This window comes from Triticum urartu, chromosome 6A, assembly GCF_056163025.1.
Source record: "Triticum urartu cultivar PI428250 chromosome 6A, HENAU_Tu73, whole genome shotgun sequence".
NCBI lineage: Eukaryota > Viridiplantae > Streptophyta > Magnoliopsida > Poales > Poaceae > Triticum > Triticum urartu.
Genome location: NC_141878.1, coordinates 334182915 through 334200219, shown reverse-complemented (window position 1 = coordinate 334200219; position 17305 = coordinate 334182915). Strand labels below are relative to the sequence as shown.

At 47.1% G+C, this 17305-nt stretch overlaps 1 pseudogene across 1 annotated transcript; it reads right to left on the bottom strand.

Moving 5' to 3' along the window:
• Positions 1–2550: 2550 nt before the first annotated feature.
• LOC125513350 (uncharacterized) lies at positions 2551–6505 on the bottom strand (annotated as a pseudogene). The gene is made up of 2 exons (XR_015608170.1): positions 3695–6505; positions 2551–3006 (listed from the first exon to the last, which is right to left on the bottom strand). The product of XR_015608170.1 is annotated as an uncharacterized LOC125513350 (transcript).
• Between the last annotated feature and the right edge of the window lie 10800 nt (positions 6506–17305).

Sequence of the window (17305 nt, the reverse complement as noted above, 5' to 3'; positions counted from 1 at the left end):
CCGGGCCTCCGGTGCCCAGGTGGCCGGGCACCCGGAGTGTCCAGGACTTCTCCTTCTTCCTTCTTCTTGGCCCTTTCTTCCTTCTCATCGTCCATATGTGCTCGGGTCTTCGTGCTAGCCTCGTCATGATCATCACGTTGGTACCTAAGCATGCATAACACTTTCGTTTGAGGTAGGACCCAACTCTCATGTGAATTTGAATGGAGCTCGAAGAGGAAGGAGTTAACCTCGGTTTCGATGACGCGTGCATGTGCCCTTGTCATTGGTCCTCTCGGTGCTTGCGTTGGTGATGGAGTGTCCATGTGGATGGACGAGGGATGCTCTGCATCAGACGTCCTCGTCATCGTCCTTGTCATCGTCATGCTCACAAGGTCAATGGTGACGTCGATCACCGAGGCGACCACCACCTGTTGCAGCCCCAACGTGTCGACCGGGTCATCGGGTGGTGTTGCGACCCCTTTGTCAATTTGCGCAGCGTCTGTAGGAGCCCCTGCGGGTCCGCAGGGTCGCCGCGCTCGCTGACCACCGCCCCCATGTACTCGGCCAGCGGCGGCGGCTCCGGCTTCGGCACGAACAGGGGGCCGCCAGAGCCCGTCCCAGGCTCGGGATTGGGCACGAGCAGGGGGCGCGCGAGCTCGTCCCATGCTCGGGCTATGGGGCTAGCGGGGGGCTGCCGCGGTGGGAGCTTGTCCCCTTCCCTGGCTCGGGCCTTGGAACCCAGAGGGCCCCGCCGCTGCTGGCACCGCCGCCACCTCCCATATACATGGGCGTGGACCACGGCATGAATCGCGGCGTAGACCACGGCATGGATCGCGGAGTGGACCACGGCATGGATCGCGGCGTGGACCGCGGCGGCGAAACCTAGTACGTCGAGGCCAAGCTGTGCATGGCATGTGGTCGTGACGTCGGGAAAGGCACGCCCTTCCCAGAAGGCATACCTCTCGTCGATGTTGTTGCGTGAGGGCGGGTAGTGGCCATCGTCGTAGCGCTGGATGCGGGCGGCGTTGTCCTCTCTTAGGATCTGCGTCCACCGCTGGTTGTTAGGCGCATAGCGTGGTTCAAACCGCTCCTCCGGTGGCAGGCCTTGGCGAAACATGCGTATTGCGCGTGACATGGCCGGCATGCCGACAGTGGGGACAGGCTCCACTGCGAGCCCCCTAACGCTTAGGTCCCATCCGGTCAACGGGCGCGTGTCCGACGACACCATGACGCCTTAGCGGGCAAGGAGCGGCGCTTCGTCGACCCTGAGGGTGCGCGACATGCCAGGAATGAACAGCACGTGGCGTCGTCCCCAACTGCTTCTTCCCGCACCACCATCGTGGATGGCCATTGTTGCGGCAGCAGAAGGAGAGGCGGCTAGGGTTTGCTGGAGGCGCGCGACGGAGAAGGCTGTGGGCCGATGAGGGGAGGGGAGGGGCCGAGGGGATTGGGACGGGAGTGGGTGATGAGGGGAGGGGAGGGGCCGAGAGGATTGGGACGGGAGTGGGTGATGAGGGAAGGGGAGGGGCCGAGGGGATTGGGACAGGAGTGGGTGAACGCTGGTGCGCCACGCGCGGCTATAAAAATGCATTAATAGGCACTGACAAGCACATCGGCGACACGACTCCTCGTATAGGAAACCACACGTTGCGTACTCCCCGTGTATGAAAGCACCGACGTGACCACGATGTGACTACTCATGCATGCGGACACGCACACCACACGCACACGGCCAATTGTGAGAGCGCCATGTGGCACAGTGTGTTCCACTCGTCAACAACAACGGCGGCTAACAGTTACCTTGACTAACAGCAAGCCCCCAATTGGCATTGATGAGTGTGGGTGGCACGGTGAAGGGGGGAAACAAGCAAAAAGAGTTGGCTTAGGCAAAACTGAGGACTAAGCAGTGAGGGGCACAGAAATAGAAATCCCTTTGTCAAAGATTGCTTTTTAATGTTCGCTCTCGCGTACGAAGTTAGGGTTGGAATTCGAGCCGAGTCGAGCCAGCTCTTCTCGACTCGCTAGAGCTTGTTTCGTTAACGAGCTAGCTCGACTCGACTGGTTATTATAACGAGCTCAAATCCAAGATTGGCTCGACTTGTATAACTCGCGAGCTGGCTTGTTTAGCTTGTTAAGCTCGTTAAAGATATGAACATAAAACCATCAAATATTATAAAAATGATTATGTATGTATTAAACATATATATCACTAACAATAGTAATTTCCTTGTAACGCATGAGTCTCTTAGGCGGTTGGGCCTTCAACGACTAGACCTTGTGTTGTGTGCCTAGGATATATGGTGCTGAGTGGCTGATCTTTTTTTTGTATTGGAAGTGGCTGATCTTTTGTACCGAGCCTAACGAGTTACAAGAGTACTTGTGAGATTGGCTTGTTTAACTTGGTCTATAAACGATCTTAAACTAAAGGTTGGCTCGACTCGTTATTCTTCGAGTTTGAGTCGATTCAAGCCGAGTCACGAGCTACTCGTTTAGCTCACGAGCTTCGAGCTTTTTTTCCAGCCTTAATGAAGTCCATAACTGATGCAACTCATCCTGCAGAGTACGCACACAGATACTCAACTTTGGAGGTGATATTCATTCAAGATTGCAGCAACCTGACTGACTTGTTCTCTGTCTTTAACATTGTTTAGACAATAACAGATAAACCATCCTATACCCATCTACAGAACAATAGAATCACAATGCACAAGCCCAAGAAGGCTCTCTTCTAGTATGTTATTTGTATGTCGATGGTTAACAATAAATGATTGACACAGTCAAAGAGTGCAACTCAACTTTCTCTCAGTCCCACCATAGGATTATACCTGTCGACTCAAATAAAAGTATGCCTTGCCAACACCAGAAGGGGCTTCATCTAAAAACTAAAAGAATCAGCAATGAATGAATTCTTGACACAAAAGAAATGCTCAAATTAACAGATAATGAAATTGGACCAAGACTGGGCTATTTTTCTTCAGGTCAATTAACGCGCAGTCTGAAATCCTAACTTCGAAATACTTCACTGCTCTGAAAAATTGGACAGGATGTCAAATTATGATTTTGGGATACAAGTGTTATTTTCTGCTCAATTCTTCAACTGTTGTGTTATCAAAACGGATGTTTCTACTTGAACACACACACACACACACACACACACACACTACAAAGACAAAAAGGAAGTCTAATCAAAGGAACATGTGCTAAGCAGTGTCATTTTTCCAGAGATAAGATGTCATAATTTATGAATAGTTCCTAGTCTATTTCCAACCTTGGCCACAGTAGTGACATGTCAATTTGGCGCGGCAGGTTACTTGTGTTGATTTAAAGCAAAATGAGCACAACAAGCCCAGATCAACAATGTCAAGTTTCTTAAATTCTGAGTTTACAGTCAAAGCTAGTTATTGTGGATCTTCAGGTCAAACGTTCCAAAAGCAAATTGTCAATTACCTCTTGCACAGTGCATCTAGTCCATGGAATTCACAGCTCTTTCAATAGCTTATCAACAGTTCTTTTAATTGCAGTTCAAGAACCAGTGAAGTCTATTGAAATTAAATACCAGTTCGGTATGTAAAAGTAAGGTTGTTGACCTGTTATCTTTAGGTGGGACAAGATTAATTTGATCTAATATTTTGGTCAAACGCTTTCTGGAAAGCCCTAGAAGTATGTTATTAAAGAATAGTGTAAGAACTTATGATATTGAAGATCAATCCAGTACCTTTGAGAGAGCAATAAAACATGAACCCAGTGTGTGTTGAATGATCCATGTAATATGTAACTCCGGTGTCTAGTAGGATACATCATGTGTGGGTACAAGCCTCTGATTGGGCGCATTTTACACTGCTGATGGAAACTTTGCTCAGCGGTGTTGCACGACTGGTGAATGTAGCAGTATATTATCCCCTGGTAGACAATTCTTCTGCCAACATTACATATGTTTGATTGCTTGGTCTGCAGTTCCTCTGCTCTAATTTGGATACCATGTCACGGCATATATCTGAATGACCGTTTCTTATCAGGCCATCAATAATTACTTTCCACACAATTTCATCAGGATTGTAGTCTTCCCATCTACCGTTTCCAAAAATTTCTTCAGCCATATGAGCTTGTCCTTCACTAATAAGCCCGCAAAGTAGGTGCTGATAGGACATCAGTTGTGGTACAAAACCACGACCAATCATGGAGTGAAGCAACGCCCATGCATCGGAATACTGTCTTGATTTGCATAAACATGTAATGAGAGCAGTGTAGATGTCCTCATTCAAAGAAAGATTATCATCTTTGATACGAGAAACCAATGATGTCACCTCTTTCGATATTCCATCTTCAGAAAACCTCTCCAGAATTGCAGAATAAGTATCTGTGTTAGGAATAATATCATTCTTCTTCATTATCTCAAACAATTCAAAGATATCAGTAAGCCTGGTGGTCTTCCATAAACCAGCTACATTCAAAGGCACACCTTCTGCTAGCCTCCTTTGTACAAGATGTCTAAGCAAGATCAAATAAGTAAACTGGTTTGGCATAGAAGCAACATTTTTCATATGCTTCAAGATTGAGACTGCGCAATCTGTCTGTCCAATACTTGCATGCCCATCCATCAACGTGTTATACGCAATTGTATCTACAGTGACCGCACTTCTGTTCATCTCACTGACAACATTTTCGGCTTCAATGAGTCTTCCTTCATTGCAATAAGCACGCATAGATGTGGTATAAGTAACTGCATCAGGATTGCAACCCAGTGAAACCATTTGACCCCAGATTTTTGTGGCCAATCCATAGTTCCTCTCCTTGAATAGCTTGTCAATTACAATGGTATAGTTGACCGTCGTGAGCTTAACACTCTTTTTTAGCATCTCATCTATAAAGGACAAACCCTCTTGTGATCCCTTCATCTTGCATAGGTATTCTATGAACGGACTGTATGTATAGGTATCCGGCGTGCAACCAGCTGAGACCATCTTTTCCAGTAATGACCATGCAACATCAACTTGATCACATTTGCATAACCCGTCTATCAATGAATTGAATGTCACCAAATTAGGTTTTATGCCTCTTCCTTCAAGGCTATCAAAAAGGGAGCAAGCTTGATCGATCCTCCCATTCTTGCAGAGAGCATCCACCAACGCATTGTAAGTGTATATATCAGCAGCTAAACCATCTCCTTCCATCAAACGAAGTAGCCGGAAAGCATTCTCTATATGCCCATAAACACATTCGGCCCGAATTAACAAATTGTATGTCACAACATCTGGTTCTACTCCATGTGCTCTCATCCGATTTAACAAAGCCATTGCATTGTGCACCTTACCCCCCTTGCAGAACCCCCACACCAGTGCATTGTATGTCCACACGTTCGGCTTGCACCACCTCAACTTCATCGTCTCAAACACCCTCACTGCATCACTCATCCTCCCCTCCTTACAATCACTCATCCTCCCCTCCTTACAATAGCCATTGACCACCGCGGTGCATGTAACAACAGATGGCACCAACCCTTTGTCAGACATCTCCTCCAGCATTTCCTCAGCCTCCACAACCCTTTGCTCCCTACAGCATAAATCAATCGCGGCTGCATAAGTGCAAGTACTTGGCCGCCACCCCAATTTCTTCATCCTCTGCAGCATCTGGAGCGCCTCCTCCCCCGCCCTGCTTTACACAGCCCCTTCACCAAGACCGCATATGTATGCATGTCCGACAGCTCCATCTTCATGAACAAGTCCAATGCCTCGTCAATCCTCCCCTCTCACATGACCCCTCAATCATTGCAGCATAGGATACCACGTCCCGCGGGAATCCTCTCGAAGGCATTTTATCGAACAGATCACGAGCAGCGTCGATCTGGTGGGTGCGGGAGTAGCCCACGATCAAGGAGTTGAATGTGTAGGCGTCGGGGTGCCAACCAGAGAGGACCATGAGGCTGAGGTATCGGAGGGCGCGGGGCAGGTCGGCTCTGCGGCAGAGGGAGCGGATGAGGATATTGTAGGTGACGCCCGTGGGGGCAGGCGGCGAGTGGAGATGCATGAGAGCGAAGAGGCGGAGGATGAGCGGGGTGAGTGCGAAGCGGGAGAGGTGGGTGAGGAGAGAGCCGAAGGAGCGGTCGAAGAGGGGGCGGAGCGGGGGCGGGGAGAGGGAGTGGACGCGGAAGAGGATTGGGAGGGAAAGGCTGAGAAGGTGGCGGGAGGGCGCCGCGGCGCGGGCGGTCGCGGTGGCGAGACGAACCGGGAGTGGGACGTCGGGCATCTGGGGGAGGGACGGAGCAAGGAGAGCAGGGAGATGCGGCAGGGAGGGGTGTAGGTACCAGTTTGGAGCGGAGAGGGCGGCGGAGAGGTGCGCCAGAAGCGCGGCGGGAGTGGCCGAGGAGGTCGGCAGAGGTTGGGAAGCCGCCATGCGAGGTGTTTGCGCGGAGATGAAAGAGAAGGACGCTGTGGCGGCGGCGGTGAAGCCGGTGGCATATCAGAAGTCAGCACCACACGACTACTCACGGCGCCGTCGCCATTGTTGGGATCTCATCTCGTTCCCAGTGCGGTTGCAGTTATCAGCCGCCTTATCTGCCCTCAGTTACGCTTAATTAAGGCCGTCAGTTCGTCCCTCACATCACAGAATACTCGTCGTGCCCCCGCAGCATCTTTTGCAAGACAGACATAAACCGCTCCATCGCATCATAGATCTGGCGAGCGGCGGTTGCCGGCAAACGCTTGCAGCACAGCCAATGTCGAGGTGGACCCGCAATGAATATCGCTGGTGGTCGCCGCTGCTGCCGTGGTGGAGCTGCAATGAAACATGGCCGGTGGTGGTCATCGCTGCTGCGATGGAGCATTACTTGGTCGCGTGATGCCGCGGTGGAGTTGCAATGAAACATGGTCGGTGGTCGCCGCTGCTGCGATGGAGCATTGCTTGGTCGCCCGATGTCGTGGTGGAGCTGGAATGCAACATTATCGGGGGCTCGTGCAGCTGCGATGGAGCATCGTTGGGCAGCCGACAGCATTGGCAGCGCCGGCGAGAATTGTGTTGCAGGACCGGCAGCCGACGACCGTCGCATCATAGGCTCATAGCACCGTCGAACGCTGCATCGCAGCACAGGTAACCACCACGGGCCGCATAGCAGCGCAACGCCGGCGAGGGCTGCATTGCAGCGCCGGCGGCCGACGACGAGCTCCGCGTCGCAGCGCCGGCAGCACCGCCAGATGCTGCTTCACAACACTGGCAACCATCGACGGGTGCTGCGTCGCAGTGCCGGAGCATCTCTATAGTGTCGCGAGTGTTTCATCACAACATCCGATGTGTTGCGTCCCAACATGGCCGCCGGCTTTGCATCGTATATTCTTTAGGAGCTTGGGCGGCAGAGCTTCGTGAGGAGAAGGACGAGAGGGTAGAGACGAAGAAAGTGGATCATGTTTTAGGAGAGAAGGAGAAGAAACAGGTGGCCCACGCTCGCGGAAGAGAAGGAGATAAGGTTTGGTAGTTGGTGGCTGACGTGAGTTTGTAGGATCGAAAGTAAGTCTAGAGGGGGTGATTAGACTACTTCACCAAATAAAAATCTAGCATTTTCCCAATTTTAATTCTTGGCAGATTTTAGCAACTTAACACAAGTCAAGCAAACAACCTACAGATGCAATTCTAAGAGTATAGTAGCGGAATGTAAAACAATTGCATATGAAGGTAAAGGGAGGAGTTTGGAGGGAGCAAACGCAATGTAGACACGGAGATTTTTAGCGTGGTTCCAATAGGTGGTGCTATCGTACATCCATGTTGATGAAGACTTCAACCCACGAAGGCTAACGGTTGCGCGAGTCCATGGAGGGCTCCACCCACGAAGGTACCACGAAGAAGCAACCTTGTCTATCCCACCATGGCCATCACCCACAAAGGACTTGCCTCACTTAAAGGAAATATGCCCTAGAGGCAATAATAAAGTTATTATTTATTTCCTTATATCATGATAAATGTTTTTTATTCATGCTAGAATTGTATTAACCGGAAACATAATACATGTGTGAATACATAGACAAACAGAGTGTCACTAGTATGCCTCTACTTGACTAGCTCGTTAATCAAAGATGGTTATGTTTCCTAACCATGGACAAAGAGTTGTTATTTGATTAACGGGATCACATCATTAGGTGAATGATCTGATTGACATTACCCATTCCATTAGCTTAGCACCCGATCGTTTAGTATGTTGCTATTGCTTTCTTGATGACTTATACATGTTCCTATGACTATGAGATTATGCAACTCCCGTTTACCGGAGGAACACTTTGTGTGCTACCAAACGTCACAACGTAACTGGGTGATTATAAAGGTGCTCTACAGGTGTCTCCAAAGGTGCATGTTGGGTTGGCGTATTTCGAGATTAGGATTTGTCACTCCGATTGTCGGAGAGGTATCTCTGGGCCCTCTCGGTAATGCACATCACATAAGCCTTGCAAGCATTGCAACTAATGAGTTAGTTGTGAGATGATGTATTACGGAACGAGTAAAGAGACTTGCCGGTAACGAGATTGAACTAGGTATTGAGATACCGACGATCGAATCTCGGGCAAGTAACATACCGATGACAAAGGGAACAACGTATGTTGTTATGCGGTCTGACCGATAAAAGATCTTCGTAGAATATGTAGGAGCCAATATGAGCATCCAGGTTCCGCTATAGGTTATTGACCGGAGACGTGTCTCGGTCATGTCTACATTGTTCTCGAACCCGTAGGGTCCGCACGCTTATGGTTTCGATGACAGTTATATTATGAGTTTATGCATTTTGATGTACCGAAGTTTGTTCGGAGTCCCGGATGTGATCACGGACATGACGAGGAGTCTCTAAATGGTCGAGACATAAAGATTGATATATTGGAAGCCTATATTTGGATATCAGAAGTGTTCCGGGTGAAATCGGGATTTTACCGGAGTACCGGGAGGTTACCGGAACCCCCCGGGAGGTATATGGGCCTTAGTGGGCTTTAGTGGAAGAGAGGAGAGGTGGCCAGGGCTGGGCCTCCCCCCCTAGTCCGAATAGGACAAGGAGAGGGGGCCGGCACCCCCCCTTCCTTCTCTCTCTCCTCTTTCCCCTCCCGAATCCTATTCCAACTAGGAAAGGGGGGGAATCCTACTCCCGGAGGGAGTAGGACTCCTCCTGGCGCGCCCTCTCCTGGCCGGCCGCACCCCCCTTTGATCCTTTATATACGGAGGCAGGGGGCACCCCTAGACACACAAGTTGATCCACGTGATCATATTCTTAGCCGTGTGCGGTGCCCCCTTCCACCATAGTCCTTGATAATATTGTAGCGGTGCTTAGGTGAAGCCCTGCGACGGTAGTACATCAAGATCGTCACCACGCCGTCGTGCTGACGGAACTCTTCCCCGACACTTTGCTGGATCGGAGTCCGGGGATCGTCATCGAGCTGAACGTGTGCTAGAACTCGGAGGTGCCGTAGTTTCGGTGCTTGATCGGTCGGGCCGTGAAGACGTACGACTACATCAACCACGTTGTGATAACGCTTCCGTTGTCGATCTATAAGGGTACGTAGATCACACTCTCCCCTCTCGTTGCTATGCATCACCATGATCTTGTGTGTGCGTAGGAATTTTTTTGAAATTACTGCGTTCCCCAACAGTGGCATCCGAGCCTAGGTTTTATATGTTGATGTTATATGCATGAGTAGAACACAAGTGAGTTGTGGGCGATATAAGTCATACTGCTTACCAGCATGTCATACTTTGGTTCGGCGGTATTGTTGGACGAAGCGGCCCGGACCGACATTACGCGTACGCTTACGCGAGACCGGTTCTCCCGACGTGCTTTGCACAAAGGTGGCTAGCGGGTGACAGTTTCTCCAACTTTAGTTGAACGAGTGTGGCTACGCCCGGTCCTTGCGAAGGTTAAAATAGCACCAACTTGACAAACTATCGTTGTGGTTTTGATGCGTAGGTAAGATTGGTTCTTGCTTAAGCCCGTAGCAGCCACGTAAAACATGCAACAACAAAGTAGAGGACGTCTAACTTGTTTTTGCAGGGCATGTTGTGATGTGATATGGTCAAGACATGATGCTAAATTTTATTGTATGAGATGATCATGTTTTGTAACTGAGTTATCGGCAACTGGCAGGAGCCATATGGTTGTCACTTTATTGTATGCAATGCAATCGCGCTGTAATACTTTAATTTATCACTAAGCGGTAGCGATAGTCGTGGAAGCATAAGATTGGCGAGACGACAACGATGCTATGATGGAGATCAAGGTGTCGCGCCGGTGACGATGGTGATCACGACGGTGCTTCGAAGATGGAGATCACAAGCACAAGATGATGATGGCCATATCATATCACTTATATTGATTGCATGTGATGTTTATCTTTTATGCATCTTATCTTGCTTTGATTGACGGTAGCATTATAAGATGATCTCTCACTAAATTATCAAGAAGTGTTCTCCCTGAGTATGCACCGTTGCGAAAGTTCTTCGTGCTGAGACACCACGTGATGATCGGGTGTGATAGGCTCTACGTTCAAATACAACGGGTGCAAAATAGTTACACATGCGGAATACTCAGGTTATACTTGACGAGCCAAGCATATACAGATATGGCCTCAGAACACGGAGACCGAAAGGTCGAGCGTGAATCATATAGTAGATATGATCAACATAGTGATGTTCACCAAAGAAACTGCTCCATCTCACGTGATGATCGGACATGGTTTAGTTGATTTGGATCACGTAATCACTTAGAGGATTAGAGGGATGTCTATCTAAGTGGGAGTTCTTTAAGTAATATGATTAATTGAACCTAAGTTTATCATGAACTTGGTACCTGATAGTATCTTGCTTATTCATGTTTGATTGTAGATAGATGGCCCGTGCTGTTGTTCCATTGAATTTTAATGCGTTCCTTGAGAAAGCAAAGTTGAAAGATGATGGTAGCAATTACACGGACTGGGTCCGTAACTTGAGGATTATCCTCATTGCTGCACAGAAGAATTACGTCCTGGAAGCACCGCTGGGTGCCAGGCCTGCTGCTGGAGCAACACCAGATGTTATGAACGTCTGGCAGAGCAAAGCTGATGACTACTCGATAGTTCAGCATGCCATGCTTTACGTCTTAGAATCGGGACTTCAACGACATTTTGAATGTCATGGAGCATATGAGATGTTCCAAGAGTTGAAGTTAATATTTCAAGCAAATGCCCGGATTGAGAGATATGAAGTCTCCAATAAGTTCTATAGCTGCAAGATGGAGGAGAACAATTCTGTTAGTGAGCATATACTCAAAATGTCTGGGTATAATAATCACTTGATTCAATTGGGAGTTAATCTTCCAGATGATTGCGTCATTGATAGAATTCTCCAATCACTGCCACCAAGCTACAAGAGCTTCATGCTGAACTATAATATGCAAGGGATGAATAAGACTATTCCCGAGCTCTTCGCAATGCTGAAAGCTGCGGAGGTAGAAATCAAGAAGGAGCATCAAGTGTTGATGGTCAACAAGACCACTAGTTTCAAGAAAAAGGGCAAAGGGAAGAAGAAGGGGAACTTCAAAAAGAATAGCAAGCAAGTTGCTGCTCAAGAGAAGAAACCCAAACCTGGACCTAAGCCTGAAACTGAGTGCTTCTACTGCAAGCAGACTGGTCACTGGAAGCGGAACTGCCTCAAGTATTTGGCGGATAAGAAGGATGGCAAGGTGAACAAAGGTATATGTGATATACATGTTATTGATGTGTACCTTACTAATGCTTGCAGTAGCACCTGGGTATTTGATACTAGTTCTGTTGCTAATATTTGCAACTCGAAACAGGGACTACGGATTAAGCGAAGATTGGCTAAGGACGAGGTGACGATGCGCGTGGGAAATGGTTCCAAAGTCGATGTGATCGCAGTCGGCACGCTACCTCTACATCTACCTTCGGGATTAATATTAGACCTAAATAATTGTTATTTGGTGCCAGGGTTAAGCATGAACATTATATCTGAATCTTGTTTGATGCGAGACGGTTATTCATTTAAATCAGAGAATAATGGTTGTTCTATTTACATGAGTAATATCTTTTATGGTCATGCACCCTTAAAGAGTGGTCTATTCTTATTAAATCTCGATAGTAGTGACACACATATTCATAGTGTTGAAACCAAAAGATGCAGAGTTGATAATGATAGTGCAACTTATTTGTGGCACTGCCGTTTAGGTCATATCGGTATAAAGCGCATGAAGAAACTCCATACTGATGGGCTTTTGGAACCACTTGATTATGAATCACTTGGTACTTGCGAACCGTGCCTTATGGGTAAGATGACAAAAACACCATTCTCCGGTACTATGGAGAGAGCAACAGATTTGTTAGAAATCATACATACAGATGTATGTGGTCCGATGAATGTTGAGGCTCATGGCGGATATCGTTATTTTCTCACCTTCACAGATGACTTAAGCAGATATGGGTATATCTACTTAATGAAACACAAGTCTGAAACGTTTGAAAAGTTAAAAGAATTTCAGAGTGAAGTTGAAAATGATCGTAACAAGAAAATAAAATTCCTACGATCTGATCGTGGAGGAGAATATTTGAGTTACGAGTTTGGTGTACATTTGAAACAATGTGGAATAGTTTCGCAACTCACGCCACCCGGAACACCACAGCGTAATGGTGTGTCCGAACGTCGTAATCGTACTTTACTAGATATGGTACGATCTATGATGTCTCTTACTGATTTACCGCTATCGTTTTGGGGATACACTCTAGAGACGGCCGCATTCACGTTAAATAGGGCACCATCAAAATCCGTTGAGACGAAACCTTATGAACTGTGGTTTGGCAAGAAACCAAAGTTGTCATTTCTGAAAGTTTGGGGCTGCGATGCTTATGTGAAAAAGCTTCAACCTGATAAGCTCGAACCCAAATCGGAGAAATGTGTCTTCATAGGATATCCAAAGGAAACTATTGGATACACCTTCTATCACAGATCTGAAGGCAAGACTTTTGTTGCTAAATTCGGAAACTTTCTGGAGAAGGAGTTTCTCTCAAAAGAAGTGAGTGGGAGGAAAGTAGAACTTGACGAGGTAACTGTGCCTGCTCCCTTATTGGAAAGTAGTACATCACAGAAACCTGTTTCTGTGACACCTACACCAATTAGTGAGGAAGCTAATGATGATGATCATGAAACTTCAGAACAAGATACTACTGAACCTCGTAGATCAACCAGAGTGAGATCTGCACCAGAGTGGTACGGTAACCCTGTTCTGGAAGTCATACTACTAGATCATGATGAACCTACGAACTATGAAGAAGCGATGGTGAGCCCAGATTCCGCAAAATGGCTTGAAGCCATGAAATCTGAGATGGGATCCATGTATGAGAACAAAGTATGGACTTTGGTTGACTTGCCCACTGATCGGCAAGCAATTGAGAATAAATGGATCTTCAAGAAGAAGACTGATGCTGACGGTAATATTACTGTCTACAAATCTCGACTTGTCGCAAAAGGTTTTCGGCAAGTTCAAGGGATTGACTACGATGAGACCTTCTCACTCGTAGCGATGCTTAAGTCTGTCCGAATCATGTTAGCAATTGCCGCATTTTATGATTATGAAATTTGGCAGATGGATGTAAAAACTGCATTCCTGAATGGATTTCTGGAAGAAGAGTTGTATATGATGCAACCAGAAGGTTTTGTCGATCCAAAGGGAGCTAACAAAGTGTGCAAGCTCCAGCGATCCATTTATGGACTGGTGCAAGCCTCTCGGAGTTGGAATAAACGCTTTGATAGTGTGATCAAAGCATTTGGTTTTATACAGACTTTTGGAGAAGCCTGTATTTACAAGAAAGTGAGTGGGAGCTCTGTAGCATTTCTGATATTATATGTGGATGACATATTACTAATTGGAAATGATATAGAATTTCTGGATAGCATAAAGGGATATTTGAATAAGAGTTTTTCAATGAAAGACCTCGGTGAAGCTGCTTACATATTAGGCATTAAGATCTATAGAGATAGATCAAGACGCTTAATTGGACTTTCACAAAGCACATACCTTGACAAAGTTTTGAAGAAGTTCAAAATGGATCAAGCAAAGAAAGGGTTCTTGCCTGTGTTACAAGGTGTGAAGTTGAGTCACACTCAATGCCCGACCACTGCAGAAGATAGAGAGAAAATGAAAGATGTTCCCTATGCTTCAGCCATAGGCTCTATCATGTATGCAATGCTGTGTACCAGACTTGATGTGTGCCTTGCTATAAGTCTAGCAGGGAGGTACCAAAGTAATCCAGGAGTGGATCACTGGACAGCGGTCAAGAACATCCTGAAATACCTGAAAAGGACTAAGGATATGTTTCTCGTTTATGGAGGTGACAAAGAGCTAATCATAAATGGTTACGTCGATGCAAGCTTTGACACTGATACAGATGATTCTAAATCACAAACCGGATACGTGTTTACATTAAACAGTGGAGCTGTCAGTTGGTGCAGTTCTAAACAAAGCGTCGTGGCGGGATCTACGTGTGAAGCGGAATACATAGCTGCTTCGGAAGCAGCAAATGAAGGAGTTTGGATGAAGGAGTTCATATCCGATCTAGGTGTCATACCTAGTGCATCGGGTCCAATGAAAATCTTTTGTGACAATACTGGTGCAATTGCCTTGGCAAAGGAATCCAGATTTCACAAGAGAACCAAGCACATCAAGAGACGCTTCAATTCCATCCGGGATCTAGTCCATGTGGGAGACATAGAGATTTGCAAGATACATACGGATCTGAATGTAGCAGACCCGTTGACTAAGCCTCTTCCACGAGCAAAACATGATCAGCACCAAGGCTCCATGGGTGTTAGAATCATTAATGTGTAATCTAGATTATTAACTCTAGTGCAAGTGGGAGACTGAAGGAAATATGCCCTAGAGGCAATAATAAAGTTATTATTTATTTCCTTATATCATGATAAATGTTTATTATTCATGCTAGAATTGTATTAACCGGAAACATAATACATGTGTGAATACATAGACAAACAGAGTGTCACTAGTATGCCTCTACTTGACTAGCTCGTTAATCAAAGATGGTTATGTTTCCTAACCATGGACAAAGAGTTGTTATTTGATTAACGGGATCACATCATTAGGTGAATGATCTGATTGACATGACCCATTCCATTAGCTCAGCACCCGATCGTTTAGTATGTTGCTATTGCTTTCTTCATGACTTATACATGTTCCTATGACTATGAGATTATGCAACTCCCGTTTACCGGAGGAACACTTTGTGTGCTACCAAACGTCACAACGTAACTGGGTGATTATAAAGGTGCTCTATAGGTGTCTCCAAAGGTGCATGTTGGGTTGGCGTATTTTGAGATTAGGATTTGTCACTCCGATTGTCGGAGAGGTATCTCTGGGCCCTCTTGGTAATGCACATCACATAAGCCTTGCAAGCATTGCAACTAATGAGTTAGTTGTGAGATGATGTATTACGGAACGAGTAAAGAGACTTGCCGGTAATGAGATTGAACTAGGTATTGAGATACCGACGATCGAATCTCGGGCAAGTAACATACCGATGACAAAGGGAACAACGTATGTTGTTATGCGGTCTGACCGATAAAAGATCTTCGTAGAATATGTAGGAGCCAATATGAGCATCCAGGTTACGCTATTGGTTATTGACCGGAGACGTGTCTCGGTCATGTCTACATTGTTCTCGAACCCGTAGGGTCCGCACGCTTAAGGTTTCGATGATAGTTATATTATGAGTTTATGCATTTTGATGTACCAAAGTTTGTTCGGAGTCCCGGATGTGATCGCGGACATGACGAGGAGTCTCGAAATGGTCGAGACATAAAGATTGATATATTGGAAGCCTATATTTGGATATCGGAAGTGTTCCGGGTGAAATCGGGATTTTACCGGAGTACCGGGAGGTTACCGGAACCCCCCGGGAGGTATATGGGCCTTAGTGGGATTTAGTGGAAGAGAGGAGAGGTGGCCAGGGCTGGGCTGCGCACCCCCCTAGTCCTAATAGGACAAGGAGAGGGGGCCGGCGCCCCCCTTCCTTCTCTCTCTCCTCTTTCCCCTCCCGAATCCTATTCCAACTAGGAAAGGGGGGAATCCTACTCCCGGAGGGAGTAGGACTCCTCCTGGCGCGCCCTCTCCTGGCCGCCCGCACCCCCCCTTTGATCCTTTATATACGGAGGCAGGGGGCACCCCTAAACACACAAGTTGCTCCACGTGATCATATTCTTAGCCGTGTGCGGTGCCCCCTTCCACCATAGTCCTCGATAATATTGTAGCGGTGCTTAGGTGAAGCCCTGCGACGGTAGTACATCAAGATCGTCACCACGCCGTCGTGCTGACGGAACTCTTCCCCGACACTTTGCTGGATCGGAGTCCGAGGATCGTCATCGAGCTGAATGTGTGCTAGAACTCGGAGGTGCCGTAGTTTCGGTGCTTGATCGGTCGGGCCGTGAAGACGTACGACTACATCAACCACATTGTGATAACGCTTCCATTGTCGATCTACAAGGGTATGTAGATCACACTCTCCCCTCTCGTTGCTATGCATCACCATGATCTTGCGTGTGCGTAGGAATTTTTTTGAAATTACTGCGTTCCCCAACATCACTAGGGTAGATCTTCACGAAGTAGGCGATCTCCTTGCCCGTACAAACTCCTTGGTTCAACTCCACAATCTTGACGGAGGCTCCCAAGTGACACCAAACAATCTAGGAGACACCACTCTCCAAGAGGTAACAAATGGTGTGTTGATGATGAACTCCTTGCTCTTGTGCTTCAAATGATAGTCTCCCCAACACTCAACTCTCTTTCATAGGATAGGATTTGGTGGAAAGATGATTTGAGTGGAAAGCAACTTGGGAAGGCTAGAGATCAAGATTTATGTGGTTGGAATGAAGTATCTTGACCTTAACACAAGTGTAGGTGGTTCTCTCTCAGAAAATGTATGTTGGAAGTGTAGGCATGTTCTGATGGCTCTCTCTACGAATGAAGAGTGGGTGGAGGGGTATATATAGCCTCCACACAAAATCTAACCATTACACACAAATCACCAAACTCGATGGGACCGAATCATACAACTCAGTCAGACCGATTTAGTTCATAATGGGACCGTTAGGGTTTTCGGTGGGACCGACATGTCAACTCGGTGGGACCGATATCATTAGGGTTAGGGCATAACGTAATCTCGGTGAGACTGATTACACAAACTCGGTTAGACCGATTTTGGTAATAGACTAACCAGAGAGTTGGTCAGGCAAACTCGGTGGGACCGATTCGCTCTCATTAAGCAACACCTCACCCCCTCTTGATAGTATTGGCTTTTTCTATGGACTC